General features: G+C 35.2%; 1 long non-coding RNA gene across 1 annotated transcript; it reads left to right on the top strand.

The window, feature by feature from the left end:
• Window positions 1–12,270: 12,270 nt before the first annotated feature.
• LOC119657453 lies at window positions 12,271–15,333 on the top strand. The gene is made up of 3 exons (XR_005250138.1): window positions 12,271–12,434; window positions 14,353–14,412; window positions 14,482–15,333. It is a non-coding gene; the product is annotated as an uncharacterized LOC119657453 (long non-coding RNA).
• The last annotated feature ends 1,317 nt before the right edge of the window (window positions 15,334–16,650 follow it).

Here is a 16,650-nt window from a genome sequence, read left to right as displayed (position 1 = left end):
AAGTAGTCGTCGAAATATGCATATTTGCAAATTAATAATTTTTTCTAGTAAAGTGAAAGGAAATGGTTTTAGATTTTTAATATATATCAACACATCATCATCATCAACGGCGCAACAACCGGTATCCGATCTAGGCCTTAAAAAGGAATTCCAGACACCCCGGTTTTGCGCCAAGGTCCACCAATTCGATATCCCTAAAAGCTGTCTAGCGTCCTGATCTACGCCATCGCTCCATCTCACACAGGGTCTGCCTCGTCTTATAGCCTTATAGATTTTCCGGACTGGATCATCCTTATCCATACGGATTGAGTGACCCGCCCACCGTAACCTATTGAGCTGGATCTTATACACAACCTGACGGCCATGGTATCACTCATAGATTTCGTCGTTATGTAGGCTACGGAATCGTCCATCCTCATGTAGGGGGGCAAAAATTCTTCGCAGGATTGATCTCTCGAACGCGGCCAAGAGTTTGTTGAAATAGGGTTTGTCGGCTGGTATAGTAAATTCACGGGAGAAAGACAGCAAATTTACACGAAAGAGACTATTGTAACTTTATGGTATGATTCCCTTCAGATTTTCCAATATGATATCGTGTTATAATATTAGGTTTTACGTTTCTGCGAAATTCGGTACTTATGGAATCAAGTTAAGGAGGATCTAGCAAAATTCGAAAATATAGTAACATACTATGATTAAATTATTTTAAAAAGAAATCAATAGCCGCTGGAATTTTGAGGCCTATTTTTTAAGGTTTGTTGATTAGGTAGTTTCCAAATTTTAATCCTTTATTTCCCTAGTCTGCAAGTGATGTCAACCAAACCTTTTCTGTAAAGCACTAATCCTCGTCACACGTCTATATAAAAAATGTTCACCTCCTCTTAGCTTGGATCCCCCCTTAGGTGGCCTTTCACAGACAGAGCGCGATTAGTAGACGTTGTGATTTCTGATAAATGAAATAGCATATTAATTTGACGTTTGCCTTTTTTTTTTTTAAAGAAAACTGATATCAAAATAAATAGTGTATCTGGTTATTGTTGTTGTTGCACGCTGGGCTGTATTTGATAGTGAAATTGTTCGTTTTTCTGAGACTTGTCCAACTTCTCCCATTTTTTATCAAGCCCGGAACTCGTAGAAGAAAGTTTAAATGCAGCTTTGTTTAGAACACATATAGTTATGGGCCGAACTAGAATTGACGGGATCTGTTGGCAGCTTCTAAAAAAATTAAAATTCAAAGTTGTCGCCTTTTTTCACTTAAAACATGGAAAAAAGGAACTTAATGTCAAGAAAACTCGAAAGTAGTGGTAGTTCCTGATAAAAATGAGTAGAAGTTTTGAAAAAAGTGGTTTGGAAATAAACACGTTGAAAGTTTCAGAAAATGTTTGCGACCATTCGGAATGTGAAACCTTGTTAAGTCTAAATTCAATTTTTTAGAATCAAATCAAAAAATTAAGCAAATCCAATAGTAAATTGCCCAACAATTCCCAAAAATTTATAAAAAACGCTTCAGGTATGAAAGATTTTGTGTATTTCTTTTTCTATTTCTTGTGTAAGTATACTTGAGTATAGAACTTTTCCATTTATACGTTGTCAGACTACTCACGCTAGTGTGATAATTAGTATTTAGGGTTGTGATAAATTTACATGGAAAGACAACTTTGAGCTACTGTAACTTTATCAGTAATAGTACAATTTTGATCATGTTTCATACTAAATTCTATAGTAACGTAAATTTTTGAGACTGCACGATAAACTTAAGGTGGCTTTCCAGTCAATTTCCCCAAAATATAGTAACATACTATTATTAAATTAGTAAACAAAAAAATGCAAAAAATTGCTGACTGTAAAAAATTCCCTCAAACCCCACACAAAATAACGGTTTTAACTGTATGCATAGCATTTGCTAGTTTGCCTACTTCCGCCAAATTTCATCTCAACAGGTGCAACCATTTCTAAGAAGATGTGACAGACAGAGTAAACCGATTTTAATGAGGTTTTGTTTTTACACAAAATCTTAAAAATTGAATATTATTATTTCCGAGTTATCACAATCTCGGCAGATGCCGGATTTTACCTAATACTAGCACTAAGTGCCAAGCATTTAGGCTCGGACGATCCTGCCTACTTAAAAACTAAAAGGGACACTGGTGGTGGTGGCCGGTGGTAGGTCAGTGGGAGAATCCGTCGAGTACTCCCCGCAACATCGAGCACGTATGCAGAATGGTGTACCTTTGCGGATGGCTTGGATTCGACATTTGTCTAATCCATATATATATTATATTATATTTCTAATATTATTTCAGTGCGTGATAAAAAATTTGATTTTCCTCGGAATATCTCTATCCTCATGTACTTCTTTTTCGATTCGATAGATGAGCCCTTTGGCTTCCACATACGTATCCCTTTGATTTGCAATTTCTTTCAACTTTCATAACCGTCTTTTCAAACTTCTTTGGAGTTGCGCCAATTTTATTGTTTTGCTACTTCCATCACCAAAGCAGGTGCCTATTTCGATAATTTTTAAGACTAAGTTTGGCGATGAATATCAAATTGTTGAGTAGAAACTCTCGGTGGCACTTTGAGCGCCGCCAATTAAAATCTAATGAGTCCAAAAACAAGGTTAGTTTATAATTTTTTTAGCGAATTGTATTGTGTATAATGATTTAATTTCTTTTGGTATACATTAATAAACTCTTGAAATATACTAAAAAAAGTATTATTTTTTTATTGCCAATAGTTAATTATAATGTAATAAAAAAGTTTGGAAACAAACGCAGTTCACTTGTAAAAATCTCCGATAATTATAGCCGTATATAAGCTTTGATGAAGGGGGTAAATTGCTAGCTGCTAGTACAAAGCTAACTTTGTACTGATGAAGGGGGTAAGTTGCTCCCGAAATATATATCTACATTGAAAACTAAAAATTTGTAGTTTCGAGAAAGCTACTTGTGTATAAATTTTAGACTAGACTACAAATAGCAGACAATACCTAATCTCTCCGAAGACAGGCTTACCCTTGCTTTGGGTAAAAATGCCGCTGGCGATTTCAAACTGAAACCTCTACTGGTGTACCATTCAGAAAATCCAAGGGCCTTAAAAAATATCTTGAAAACTACGCTGCCAGTTATTTGGAGACATAATAAAAAGGCTTGGGTAATTTCGGCGGTATTCATTGAAGGGTTTAGAAATGAATTTTGTCCAGGAGTCAAAGAATACTGTAGGAAGAACAACTTATCGCACAAGGTTTTGCTAATAATCGATAATGCTCCTGGACATCCTACAACTCTCAAAGCGATGGAAATGTGAAAGTGGTCTTTCTACCGCCAAATACCTCCCTGCTGCTTTAAAGCATACTATCTGCGTCGAAGTTTCAGGCAGTTGGTAGAACGTTTAGACGATATAATAGCATTGGATGAAGATAGGGAATTATCAATGAAAGAAATCTGGAAAAATGTTGATATTCTCAAGGCTGTTGAAAATATCGAAGCTTCTTGAAAACAGGTAATCAGTGGCACAATGCACAAAGCCTGGTGTAAAATCTGACCAGAAGCGGTATAGTCTCCTTCTGGCATTGATATCGACAGCGATTCAGAAATCAACAGAGAAATTCTTGAGATTGCGAAAACTATAGGCTTTGACGAAATCGATGAAGAGGATATATTTGACGTAATTAATACTCCTGAAGTACCACTTTCCAACGAAGAATTGTTGAACATTGTAACAGATGATACAGGATTGGTACAACAAAAATTTAGACGAGGTAGAAACAGAGTTTCCAACCGAAAAAATTCCCAAACTTTTGGAACATATTGAGAAGGCGTTGCAGTATTTGGAGGATGATCGAGACAGTGAAAGAAGGCAGACGGTGTCCTTTTTAATAAGTAAAAGTGCTGGATGTTATCGGGAATTGTACAAATCGAGAAAGCTTAAAGCAAGTCAGACAACTTTAACTAAATTTTTCAAACCGTCAATATCTGGAACAGCTTCTCAACTGCAAACCTCAGCAGGGATTCATCTTGATTTGTCATCAAGTGACAAATATTCATATTTATATACATGTGTATTTTTATAATATTTTCTAATAAATCTTCTTTATTTTGATAGTATAAACTAAAAACGTTTACATTTTTGTATGTGTTTTGAATTGATTCTTAATAGGTTAGTTTTGGTACTTCATAAGCAACAAGCGACAATTAACGAAAAATTCTACTCTCCTTTACCCTATGTATACAAGTATGTATTTCTTACGCTTCGACATATTACATTTTTTATGGGACCAATTAACGTGATAAATCGAGGTATGCCTGTATATTGCATCCTACTTGGTGTTCTTTGGGCTATTTGTCTAATTTTTCGTTTGTGTGTCTGTTTTCTCCCACATGCCGCCGCTGTAATTTTCAAATTCAGAATACGTTTTTCACTATTCTTCACCCCTTCGGACAGTTCTTATGCGCGTGGACCATATGTTTTTAAAAATTTGCTTAATCAAGAAGACATACTGTTTCGTATTCCCAAAAGAAAGGACTCGAAAGTTCAGCCATTCTTATCGTCCTTCAAAGAGAGGGATATCAAAATCTTAGTGGGACTATTATTGGGGAGCTGCGTCTTAAATTACCACTTACAAAAAATCAACTTAATACGCTCGACTACTTGTAGTCAATGTGAAGAGAATTAGGAGGTATGACTGCACTTTAGGCTTACGACGAAAACATTTCGGAAGAGTTTTCTTAAAGGAAGAATTTTAAAGTTTTCTGGTATTAAGAGATGTTCTTAGGTACACAAAAACCTGGAAATGCCGCTGACAGGAAACTGTCTGACAAAACAATCGGCCTAATATAGCATATGTCTCCGCTTGCAACAACGATATCAACGGCTCCATAACCTGTTCTAACTGTCAGTCTGTTTTTCCTAGTGAAAATCCAATCTTCTGGTTTCTTTTCCTTATCTGAGCACTAATTGTATGCAAATATATATCGGTGATATAATGGTTAATCGTCCAAAAACGAATCAGAATGTTTGACATTATGAGACGGGGGGCGCACTCTCTCTCCAGTGGAAGCACGAACACTTCGGAGGCTATAACTTCAAAATTATTTCGAATTTTGATTTGAAATTTTCAAGATTTATTAAACGAAATATCGCCAACATGAGTTTCCTAAACCCCCTTAACTCCTACCACTGTACAATTTGGAAATGGGCGTGATCATCAAACATTTCTTATATGAAACAAACCGAGCGATTCAGGGATGAAAAGTATCATTATGACCTTATGTTGTACATTTTGCGAAAAAAAGATTCACTAGGTCAGATCTTTTGTGTAGCAATTAATTCATGATTAGGCATACATAGAAACTTCTACCTTAAAGCGACATTGCTGGCATGACGTCCATTTGAACACAGTACTGCGCCCGCAACATTGCGTATTAGGAGGTCACACCTCCATGTATCTTAGGTTAGAATCCTATAGTTTTACAAATATTTGCTTAATCTTGGAAAAAATATCAATGAATAATGTAGAGACTCGTCTGTTGGCAAAGGAGAACAAATCAATAGTAGGCGTAAACAGCACCAATTGGAAAATTACTTGGGATATATACTGAAAAGCCAAACTCGTTTAGTGCCTCCATCTCGCTTCAAATATTCTTAAAGTAACAGCAATCAATACGCTTAAATTGCAAACACTTGTCAGGACTTTCCCAAGCACGAGGCTCTAAATTATGTTGGATTACCAATAATTAATTCAAAGCACGACTTATCTTTGGTAGAGTTTAAACCTATTTTATTTCAAGTAGACGCTCTTAACGCCTTAATTACATCATTCACATATCACTGAGCTGAACGCCATTATATCCCATAAAGTTTGTAAAAATATCATAAAGGGAGTGGGAAAAATTTTCGCATTGTTTAAAAATATTGTGAAAACGAGAGGCAAGATTGCAGCTGAAAGTTATAAAATTAGATTTCGAATTCCACACCAATGCTAATTTGGGAGCAGTTAGACAGCGAAAATCTCAACGATTATGCCACACACAGGCACATATAATATTGTGATTCGAATAAACAATACAACTAAACCAAGAAGTGAAAAAAAGAAAATTTGAGTTGGTTCCAAATTTTCATGAACATGAACACTTTTTGATGGGAAGAGAAAATATGTCAGGAAATTTACATTTGAAATACTGATGGGTCGACTGGCAAAGGATGAAATGAACAAGTCGCGCTAATGATATGTATTTTGAGCATTCCGAGCAATATTGTTTACAGTATTCAGTTTTTTGATATCCGAAATGTGGTAGCCTGACTTGCAGCGCGGAAAGCAATAAAAATCTGATATTTAGCTCTCGACGAATCCGCGTTCCGAATGAATTAATACTGAAACTGTCTTCGATGTACAAAAAAACCTAAAAATATCTATAGCAAAAATCTTGGGAAACACCGAACACTCCAGTTCACACTGAAAAGATTAAGGAGACAAGAACTCTACCCAAGACGATCTTAAGCTTATCAAATTTGGAATAATTTGAAAACAACAGTCAGCGATCGTTATCACCAACATTGACCGTACAGGCCATCCAGTAAACAATAGTAACTTAAAAATAAGGATACATGGCTACCTCTGTGCTAGCACTTTGGAGCGGGAAGACATGACACATCTTTTTATTGAGATTTAAAGGGGGTCGTTCTAGTAACATTCAGTGCTCCAAAAGGGTTTTTTTTTTTGAGATACATACATGTTTGCCATTCACAAAACAATATTTTATTAAATGAGCATTTAGCATAATTAGTTAGCTTAAACCTTAACAGTTCAGAGACTTAATTTAAGGTTTATCTTAACTTTTACATATACTTATGATACAAAATTACATAAATTTGTGAAAGTTGGAGGAAATTTCAAAAAACCTCCATAAAAATATCTAGCGTTCGGTTGTGAAGGAGAGAAGGAAGGGATGAGGTTGAGAAGGTGGAGGGTGAAGATTTTAGGAAGGTTCCTAGAAGCGTCAAAGATGGCGATTGATTGAACATTAGGAAAGGAACTTGAAAAGAGGGTTACTTTCCCGTCTCCCTCGGGCGATTTCTAACTGATGGATTAATGAGGGTCTGATGGTCCCCATCAATCCTGGCAGCTTCGCAAGTGTGCTAGAGGACATGGCATTTTTAAAGATGCCTAAGCTATAATGCAGTTTCTTGATTTCCGCTAGATAGCTGTGGAGCCAGATAATGAAGCCGAAGATAAGAGAGAGCCTAATGAGTTGCTTACTCACCATAGGGTCAAAGCTCTTACTGTACAAGACTATGATCTTGCCAGTCCTCATGTATTCCTCGGAAACTTGGGCTCTTAGCAACAAAAATTGCGAACTCTTGGCCGCGTTCGAGAGAAGAATTCTCCGAAGAATTTATGGCCCCCTACATGAGGATGGACGATTCCGTAGCCTACACAATGACGAAATCTATGAGCGATACCATGACCGTCAGGTTGTGGATAAAATCCGGCTCAATAGGTTACGGTGGGCGGGTCACTTAATCCGTATGGGTGAGGATGATCCCACCCGGAAAGTCTATAAGGGTAATATCTATGGTAGAAAAAGAAGACGAGGCAGACCCTGCCTAAGATGGAACGATGGCGTAGGCCTGGACACCAGACAGCTTTTGGGGATATCGAATTGGTGGACCTCGGCGCAAAACCGGGATGTCTGGAGTTCCTTATTAAGGCAGGCCTAGACCGGATACCGGTTGTTGCGCCGTTGATGATGATGATGAAGCGTTCATGGTGAGCCATAAAGAATGTTACTTGCTCTACATTTGGGATACTTGTTTTACATGTGGGATTAGAAGGGAAATGTTTTTGACATTACACCTAATCGTGTATGCTAGTTTAGTGTTGCCACGGAATGGGATAGTTTTTGGAAAACTATGTAATGGCGGAGATTATTTAAGTAGGAGTGTACACGGGCTTCACTAAGCGCTATTCACGGAGACGTATAGTATCAGATCACCTGTACTATACTGTAGGATCTTAATACAATTGGGCTCGTCTGGAGGCAATGGGATGTCGGTTATGAATAGTGAAAAGAAGATGACTAAAAGTTTAGATCACTGAGGAATGCCTGGAAATTACAAGTTTGTGATAGTTGGACTGAAACCTGAGTTTTCCTTTCGTGTAGGAAGCTAAGAAGCAGTTAGTAAAGGTGCAAGTGGAAATGGAACGACTGTGAAATATTAGTGATGAATCCATGTTGCTGAACGGAGTTAGATGATTTTAAGGTTTTCTGTGATTCGATGTCTGTCTGTCTGTCACGCCCCATTTACTCGGAAACGGCTAAGCAAATTGTTATGAAATTTGGTAAAAACATGTGGTTTGTGAATCCCTTTACATGCAACGGGTGGTATCATTTTCCACTGGATTTAATGATGGACTCCCCAAACATGAAAGAGGGGTACACATTTTTTTCAGAGGATATGGTGGGTTATCAAATGAAAGGGCTAAATTAGTACTTTTCGAAACTGATGTCATTTTTGATACTGGGTCAAACATAGGGGAGTGAGCCCCAAAAAGTGTAATAGGTCTCGTTCTTAGAATCTATCCAGGTGAAAAATCTGAAAAAATTCACAATGGTGCATCCATACGAAATCTAGGCCTCAAAATACATCCCTTCCGATACCTGCTTAGAAATTTATCCGAAAACCTTCCTTAAGTTCATCCTGGAAGTACTGGTTCAAACTAATAATATATTGCATAATATTGGAAGCTACTTTTATTAATAAAGTTATAGAAGGTGAATATTTTGTATTTCACGGGTATCCACTGCACTCTAAGACGTGTATGAAAGTGAACTCATATGAGTGGAGTTGGAGTTTAGAAATACATATTGTCATTGTCGAATTGTTGAAGTTTGGAAATGTCATATATCAAGGAATATTTTGAATTAGAGGTATATGCGAATGGAAAAACGTGAGTAGGAAATTTCTCACACAAGATGAACACAAAACCCTTATACTCGAAGCGTCCAGCTTTCGGTATTCCCACTTGTTTTTTTTTCAGGTTGGGAACACAAGCATTGTTGGGTGTTTAGGGGTTGATGTGTAAAAGGTCTGTCTTGAGTGTAAAGAACGCACGTTCGAAGAAATTTGTGGATGGTTGGCAAACTGATGGCCTACTCGAAGGTTTGGGCTGATGACGGCAAGTAGAGGTAGACATTTGATATTAACAGATTCCGTTCGTTTTTAGAATAGGTGCTATTTTGACACCTTTCCATCTTGTTGGGAAGCGCGCATTTAGGAAACAATGATTGAACAAAATAGAAAGCGGCATATTAGCGCATTCTTCAGGACTATACTCGTGATACCGAGTCCGATATATTTCTTATTTTTGGGTGATCGAATAAGTTTTGCAACTCGATTAGGTGTCATAAACCTGATACTACGGACATTGTTAGAAGCGAAAGGGTCAAGCAGAGTATTCCCTTTACTTAGATTTGTCTTAGACCAACCGGTAGGTGTGCGCATTGAGTTTGATACTTCTCCAAAGTGCTTTTTTAGGCTTCGTAATCGCTGATGTCGCGAATTATCTTAAGGAAAAGAAAGATATTAGGATTTTAAATCGGGTTTAATTGACTCGTGATTATAAAGTGACCAAATGTAAATAATAATAATAATAATAATCGTTGGCGCAACAATCCATATTGGATCAGGGCCTTGAAGTGTGTTAGAGCACTTCATTCAAGACCATAACGGTACACTAGGAGGCAATGTGGTCAGCATTGCGCTCGCCCGAAATTATTACCCTGATTTGACTCAGGTACTCATTCACAGCTGAGTCGACTGGTATCCGACGTCAAATCACAATGCAAATTCCACTGCCACCAGTGAGATTTGAACCGCGACCTTCCGTATGACAGCCTAGTGCCTAACCACTGAGCTATCCGGACACCAAATGTAAATGTTTGCCATAAACTTAAAGTAGAGTACGTCAGCTACACCTATGCGTCATGGTTGTTGGTTTATGGCAATGTGTTTCACATCTTTCAAGACTTTCTGAGTAGTTTGCATTATTCCTTCAATGTTATATGGCATGTAATTATAGGGCGACCCACTCTTTGGTTTTTCTGAGCTAGTGGGTTCCATTGAATGAAATAAGCCGCAATGGAACAGAATTAACGTCTGAAAACGACTCCATTCTGGCATAGATATTCTTCGAGACCAGCCTTGAAGTTATTCATCATATTTCGCAGTAATACCAGTGCAATTCGAACCAGATATTGGATTTATTCTTTTAGTGATTCAGGTGGCGTGATGGGTTATCCTGATACACTTTTGTTTCCATAGGACTGGTGAGTGGAAAGGCCAAGCCTCATTTCCGCTTTGTTGGAAAAATGTCTCTCGTCGACTCCGAAACCTAAAATACAAATATACAATCATTAATAAAAATACCGGCTCGACCACGCGCTTGGAAGCAGAAAAACTCCAATCTCAAATGCAGTGATGGATAAGGGGGATCCACGATGGATCACATCTTTAATCGATGTTTTCCCGCCTCAGATATTAGGAGGCGTGGTCTTTTGAGTTCCTAATCTTTCTTGGCATCCTCAGGACATAAAAATGACTGATGCCCCTTTGTTAGAGTGAGCTCTGTGAGAGTTAGGAAGGTAAATTCGCATATTTTAAACATTAATTTATGCCGAATTTTGAATTTCACGATGCAGACGTTAGGGTATAATAAAAAAATTTTCAAATATTTAAAAATGATCCTTACCTTTTTGTTGTTGATTTCCCCATTCATATACCAGCAATGTGGTGCACTAGAAAATGCATTTTTGAACGTCCATCTCAGGCAAATTTGAAAATTCATAGATTGTTGCAAGCGTGACCTTTACCATTTTTTTAGGTTTTCGGGACAACTCTGCCCTTTTGATGGACTACGCTCAACTCTGATGGTCTCTGGCCATCGTTCAATTCACCAGTTATTACAAGTTGCCTTTTCACTATAAAAGAAACCTTGCTAAAATTCGATGAAGTAACGGAGATGGAATTGAGGAACACTGCCTACAAGACCATAATCGTGAGCTAAACGGGAGAATGAGATTATCTACGAATAAAGCGATAATAAGTTACTATCATAGAAAAATTTGATTGGTTTTACAAATCTTAAAAGCAGATTGCCGGTTTACTGGTTAAAATTCACTACGGGGCAGAGGACCATTCCTTTGAATCAGGACAACAATCAATTCATATCCAATACCCTGCTATTAGTGTGGGTAAATGTTGAAGGTGTTGAATATTATAACAATAAGGAATAGTTAAGTTAAACCGACAAGTTAGAATTCCATTTGGAATATCATGCTTGCATCCACAAATTGCTAACCGCAAAAGAGCAAAGGGCCGATTTTAGACCGTCGCTTCATATACATCGTTTTCGATTTTCGATGTTATTGCCTTCTTGTTACGAGAATATTGATCAAGTAAATCTCGGCGCTATGGCCATACAGTTAGAAACTGAAGTTCATACAAAAGATACCCAAAACACCAAAACTAGCTGCATTGATGGACAGGATGTCGAAAAGATATAGCAGTTTATATGCCCTAATCTTGCGTTGCTGTACAGGAAAGAAAAAAAAAAGTAACTACCATTATTATATGAAAGTTTTCCCACAAGAAGTCAGTCGATTGAGTTTATTCTGGACAATATGGCAAGAACTGTATAAGAGAAAAGCAAACTGGCGACGTATATTGCCACTATAAACCCTTAGAAGTGGGTCATCCTCTCCCATACGGATTAGGTCACTTATCTTCTACAACCAATTGAGACGGATTTTTTTCAAAACCAAACGATCATGACGTCGCTTATAAATTTCTTCGTTTTTGGGTTACGGAATGGTCCATTATCCTGTAGGAGGCCAACAATTGTTAGGATGACTTTCCTCTTCAACGAGATTAAGAGTTCGCAATTTTTCTTGTTAAGAACTCAAGTTTCCGAGAAATTTGTGAGGACTGACTGATCATTGCTTTGCACAATAGGAGCTTGGATCCTATGGTGAGACGTTTCGAGCGGAATAGTTTTTTCTAAGTTAAAATAGGCTCTGTTGGCTGCTAACAACACAATTTTGTCTTAGCACGATAATAATAATTATCCGTAGAATAACAATTTATCATAGTTCAAGCGATTTATAGCATTTCATTTCGATACGATAATGGTACGCTAGGAAACAATTTGGTACGTTCTCCTGCGATTATTGATTGGTTTGACTAGGGCAGTCATTTCAAGTTGAGCTGATATCCGATAGTATTTTTGGAAGCACTTCAAGCCACTGAAGTTTTGATAAGATCCGGGTAGAATATGGAGTTTTGAGTTAGTGGAAAGCATTGATTTACGTAATGTGTTGCCGATTAAGTCAAATGTAGCTGAAACGCTTGATTCGCTCAATCCGTATCATGACGTAGTAAGTGGTGAACTTCTTACCTTGAGTTCCATATAAAAGAAAAAGTCGAAAAATTTGTTCTAGGAAACAGTTTCGTTTTTATTCATGTCATTATAAGAAATTATTATCAGAAGGTAAACAATTCATGAAATAATTTGCTCAATTGTCAATTATTCAGATTTTCCGAATATAAAGTAAATTATATTCGGTATAATTTCTTCGACAAAATTTTGAATATAAAGGTGCGCTTATTTTTAAAACCGAAACCGTTGTATAGACTTTTTTTTGTATATATCGCGATCAAATACATTTAAAACAATGACGAAATATATATTTAAGCTTCGCAATATTCCATCAAACTACTACAAGTTTTCATTTAAAAACCCTTTGATTGAATGCACAGGACGAAAGGAATAGCTAATAGTGCGCTTGGAATATGCTCAAAACATCAGAAAAAATATCAATGTGTATATAGGCTATAACATGCAAAAAGGGCATTTGAACATATTCCAAGGACAACTTGTGTATTTTATTTTCAGGGTATTACTCTCAATAATACATACGCATATACATTTAAAATATAATTAACATCGTTTCCTTATAATTTTTGAATGTTTGTAATATTTTACTTCGAATATTTTTTTTTCACCTTTTAAATTCGTTACAATATGGACTAAGACACAGTAAACCGTTGATTTAGTACTCTGAATAAATTTCAATAACTATTGATTTCTACAAAAAAATATCAGCATTTATGACATTACATTCATTGTAACACAATTTTTTTTTGTAATTTTCATTTTTTTTTTTAAAATATCTACATAAATATGCATTCAGTAAGAAATTTTGAATAAGATGCAAGTCAATACCACCATTTTTGTCAAATGTTTTTCTTTTTCTAGTTTAAACACTGAGTTAAGGTTATCCATGTACAATTCATAATATTTTGAAAACATCTATGTTGTGCTTAGGTTTATAAGGGTTTTAATATGTTTCTTTTTCTGTTTAAACCGTATGTAGGCATTCCGAGGCCTTCGGTTTCTTTTTGAAAAATATGATTAAACATTATTAGTAATCAGTTTATTTTAAATTACGTAATGCTAGTTTTGATATGTCAAAATACGACCCTAAAACTATGGAAATATGAGTTAATTTATTCGAATTGAAAGCCTTAGAACACGGGTATGTATGTATATAATATATATTTATAATTGAGTTCACATTTCTCTTAATACTTCACATAAAATGTTACTGTATTTTAGTTCATTATTATTTAGACATTTTGCTATCTTTGGGCATTGACAATCTATTGTTTGGTTTCATACCATTTCACTTCACAAGAGCATGAAGGCAATAAACTGTAAAACATATGTAGAATGAGAATATAACTCCCTAATGCAAATATTCTAAGCAATTATTATATGAAATACTTCTCAAGGAATATTTTGAGATAACGAATCTATAATGCTAAACCAGTAAATTATTGCTTGGTATGATCTTTTGGCTTCCGAGGATTTTATTGTGCTTTTACTATTGCAATTTGCTTTACAGATTTTATGCATATTTCAATAAAATCGAATAAATGTTATGTAAAAGTCGCAGCGGAGAATATACTCTCAAAAGTCATTCATAAAATAATGGTTTTTTAGCCGCAAGGAAGACAACATTTGAATTATGCTTTTCAGACACTTGAAACCTGATTATTTGAAATTTTCTATGACAACTTATCGCTATTTTGGAATTAAGTTGAAGATATTTCGAAAATCTAGGTTTACAGAATATAATTTATTTTTGATGGTTAGAAATTAAATGAGCAATCTTGCTACTGAAAAAACATCTACCTAATATTTAAACGGTGGTTGGCTCAAGAACACAATCATTTACTATGCTCACATTTTTAAAATTCAAATAAATAAATTTGCTATGAAAATATTTATAGAGGGGACAACTGCTCTGTGATAAAGCGATCAAGACGCTTCAATCTAATATGATTAGCAGGGTATGTGGAACTAGTAGCCTGACTAAGCAAAAACTACAAAATATTGATCGTGTATCTAACTTTTTCCAGGCAGTATTGGACGAATGGAATCTTGGACTTAAGATGGAGCGTATATTCAGTGACAGTCTAGATAAGACACTGCAAACAACTTTTCAAATTACGCTTTTGGTGGCTTTTCAGTTAATCTGACAGTGCCGACGCGGGGTTTTAGTTAGACAATCTCAGAAAGTTTGGAGGGACACCACACTAACTACACAGTGAATGTGTATTGGGTAAAATTCATCCAATGATTTTCTGGATTTCCGCGTCATAAGAAATTAATTCGACTAGTACACAAAGTATCTCCACTATTGTCTTTTGGTATTATATTATAACTTTTTCGTTTATCTCAACTTTAAAGTTTCAAAAAGTTATATTCTATTGGTGGCCATGAAAACATTTCGATTTGTAGTTTTATATTGGACTCCCTTTTTTTGCTTTGAAATAATATTTAAAAAATGTAATGCTCTTTGAACGCTCCACAAACTTCCCTTTATAGAATGGATTTTGTCACAAGCGCAATTTCTCTGGGGTCTCCATTAAATATTTTTTTTTTATAGAAATAATGGTGTCTACTTCACTTTAAATTGTTAATGGGGCGGAGCAAGCCGAACTCATACTCATCTAACACTACATATTAACCCTTACTTTGGATTTCGTGACGAAGTCGCTCTTCTATCTACTTGAGCATTCTAGGTATAAGCATCCTCATCGATTGCAATATGTTAAAAATTAGCTTAAGAAATGTAAAGATGTGCACTATAATCTGAGGACTTATCCATATTTAGGCATCTACAATAAAATCCTCTTTGTGATTTTTCTGGAACAGTGAATCTAAAAGTAACAAAACTGAAAAACAAAATAAAACTTTATTAACCAAAACTATCCATTGTCTTCTCTCAATTATTTTAAATAAAATAAAAGTTGATGGAATTTTCTCTAAATGAATTTATTAACACTTGAACCATTACATAGGAAAAACAGAATAGGTACAAAGAAAATGAAAGGGAAAAATTTCATGTATCGCCATCCCATACTTCTTGTCTTCTTTTCAAAACGTTTACGTTAACAATAAAAAGGTAAAATGTCACAACCGTGGATAATCTACAATGATTGTATATGTAATAATATGTATATAATTAATGTTTAAATATTTTTTGCTTATCCTTTAAATATATATTTGGTTTTCTTCATTTATTCGTCTTATGATACTCTCAAATTTCATTTCAAGAAGAAGCTTCAAAAGGCAAGCCCTTTTCCAAAGAGAAGAATAATAAAAAGCCTAATAAAATAGGAAAGAAAACGTATAAACATCTCTAAAAAATAATGTGACAAAATAAATTAAGGAATTCTTTTAAAACTACAATATATTGTTTTCTTTAACTTTACAAGTATATTATTGCTTTTCGTCATTATTTTTAATTCATTAGTAAAAGGTGTTTATCTTTAAGTTTTGTATTTTATGTTTAATCTTCAATACAATGAGTCAGAAGTTTGATATATATATGTGGTAGTAGTTTTTTTAGTTGTTAATAAGTAGTACGTTCTGTAAGTAGTATATGCTTGTATAAAAATACGTGACATTTTTCGAAGCTTATTGTTGTCTACCAATACTATGTTTTCTTTCTATTTCTCTAATTGTTTTACAGATTTTGTATTTTCATTGCGCATTCGTTGAATTTTTCTCCTCTAATATTGTTCTGGTTTTAAACATTGAATAGTAAATGTAAATAGTAGTTTATATGAGAATTGCTTGTTGTGAGGGGAAAGTAAACACCTATGTTTTTGTTGCAGTAATACCACTAATTATTTGGTTCTCATGATAGAGTAGTAAATTGATTATTCAATATGCAGCAAGGAGTAACTTTAAAAATACCAAGATTCTGATATACGTCTAAAGTAGTTGGTGTTTTCCTTTGAAATAGTGAAAAAGTATTGGTCATAAAATTACGATATACAAAAACAATTTGCGTATTCAATTTTTCGCATTCCTAAAGTTACTCTAAAACGTTCTCATAATCTTTCAGTTGGAAAAGTTGAGAAGTGACTCTCTCTACGTATCTATTATCTTATTTAAATTTTGTCTGAGTTCTTGTGGTAATGTTTTTTTTTATTAATAGCATCATCATTAAATTTTGTTGTTACCTTAGAACAATTTTGTAAAAATCTCTAATATTTAAAGAACTGTTTTGATGTCTT

This window comes from Hermetia illucens, chromosome 5 (assembly GCF_905115235.1).
Source record: "Hermetia illucens chromosome 5, iHerIll2.2.curated.20191125, whole genome shotgun sequence".
In the NCBI taxonomy this organism is placed as follows: domain Eukaryota; kingdom Metazoa; phylum Arthropoda; class Insecta; order Diptera; family Stratiomyidae; genus Hermetia; species Hermetia illucens.
Note: the sequence above shows the minus strand (reverse complement) of the source record. Positions and strands in the feature narration are given on the sequence as shown.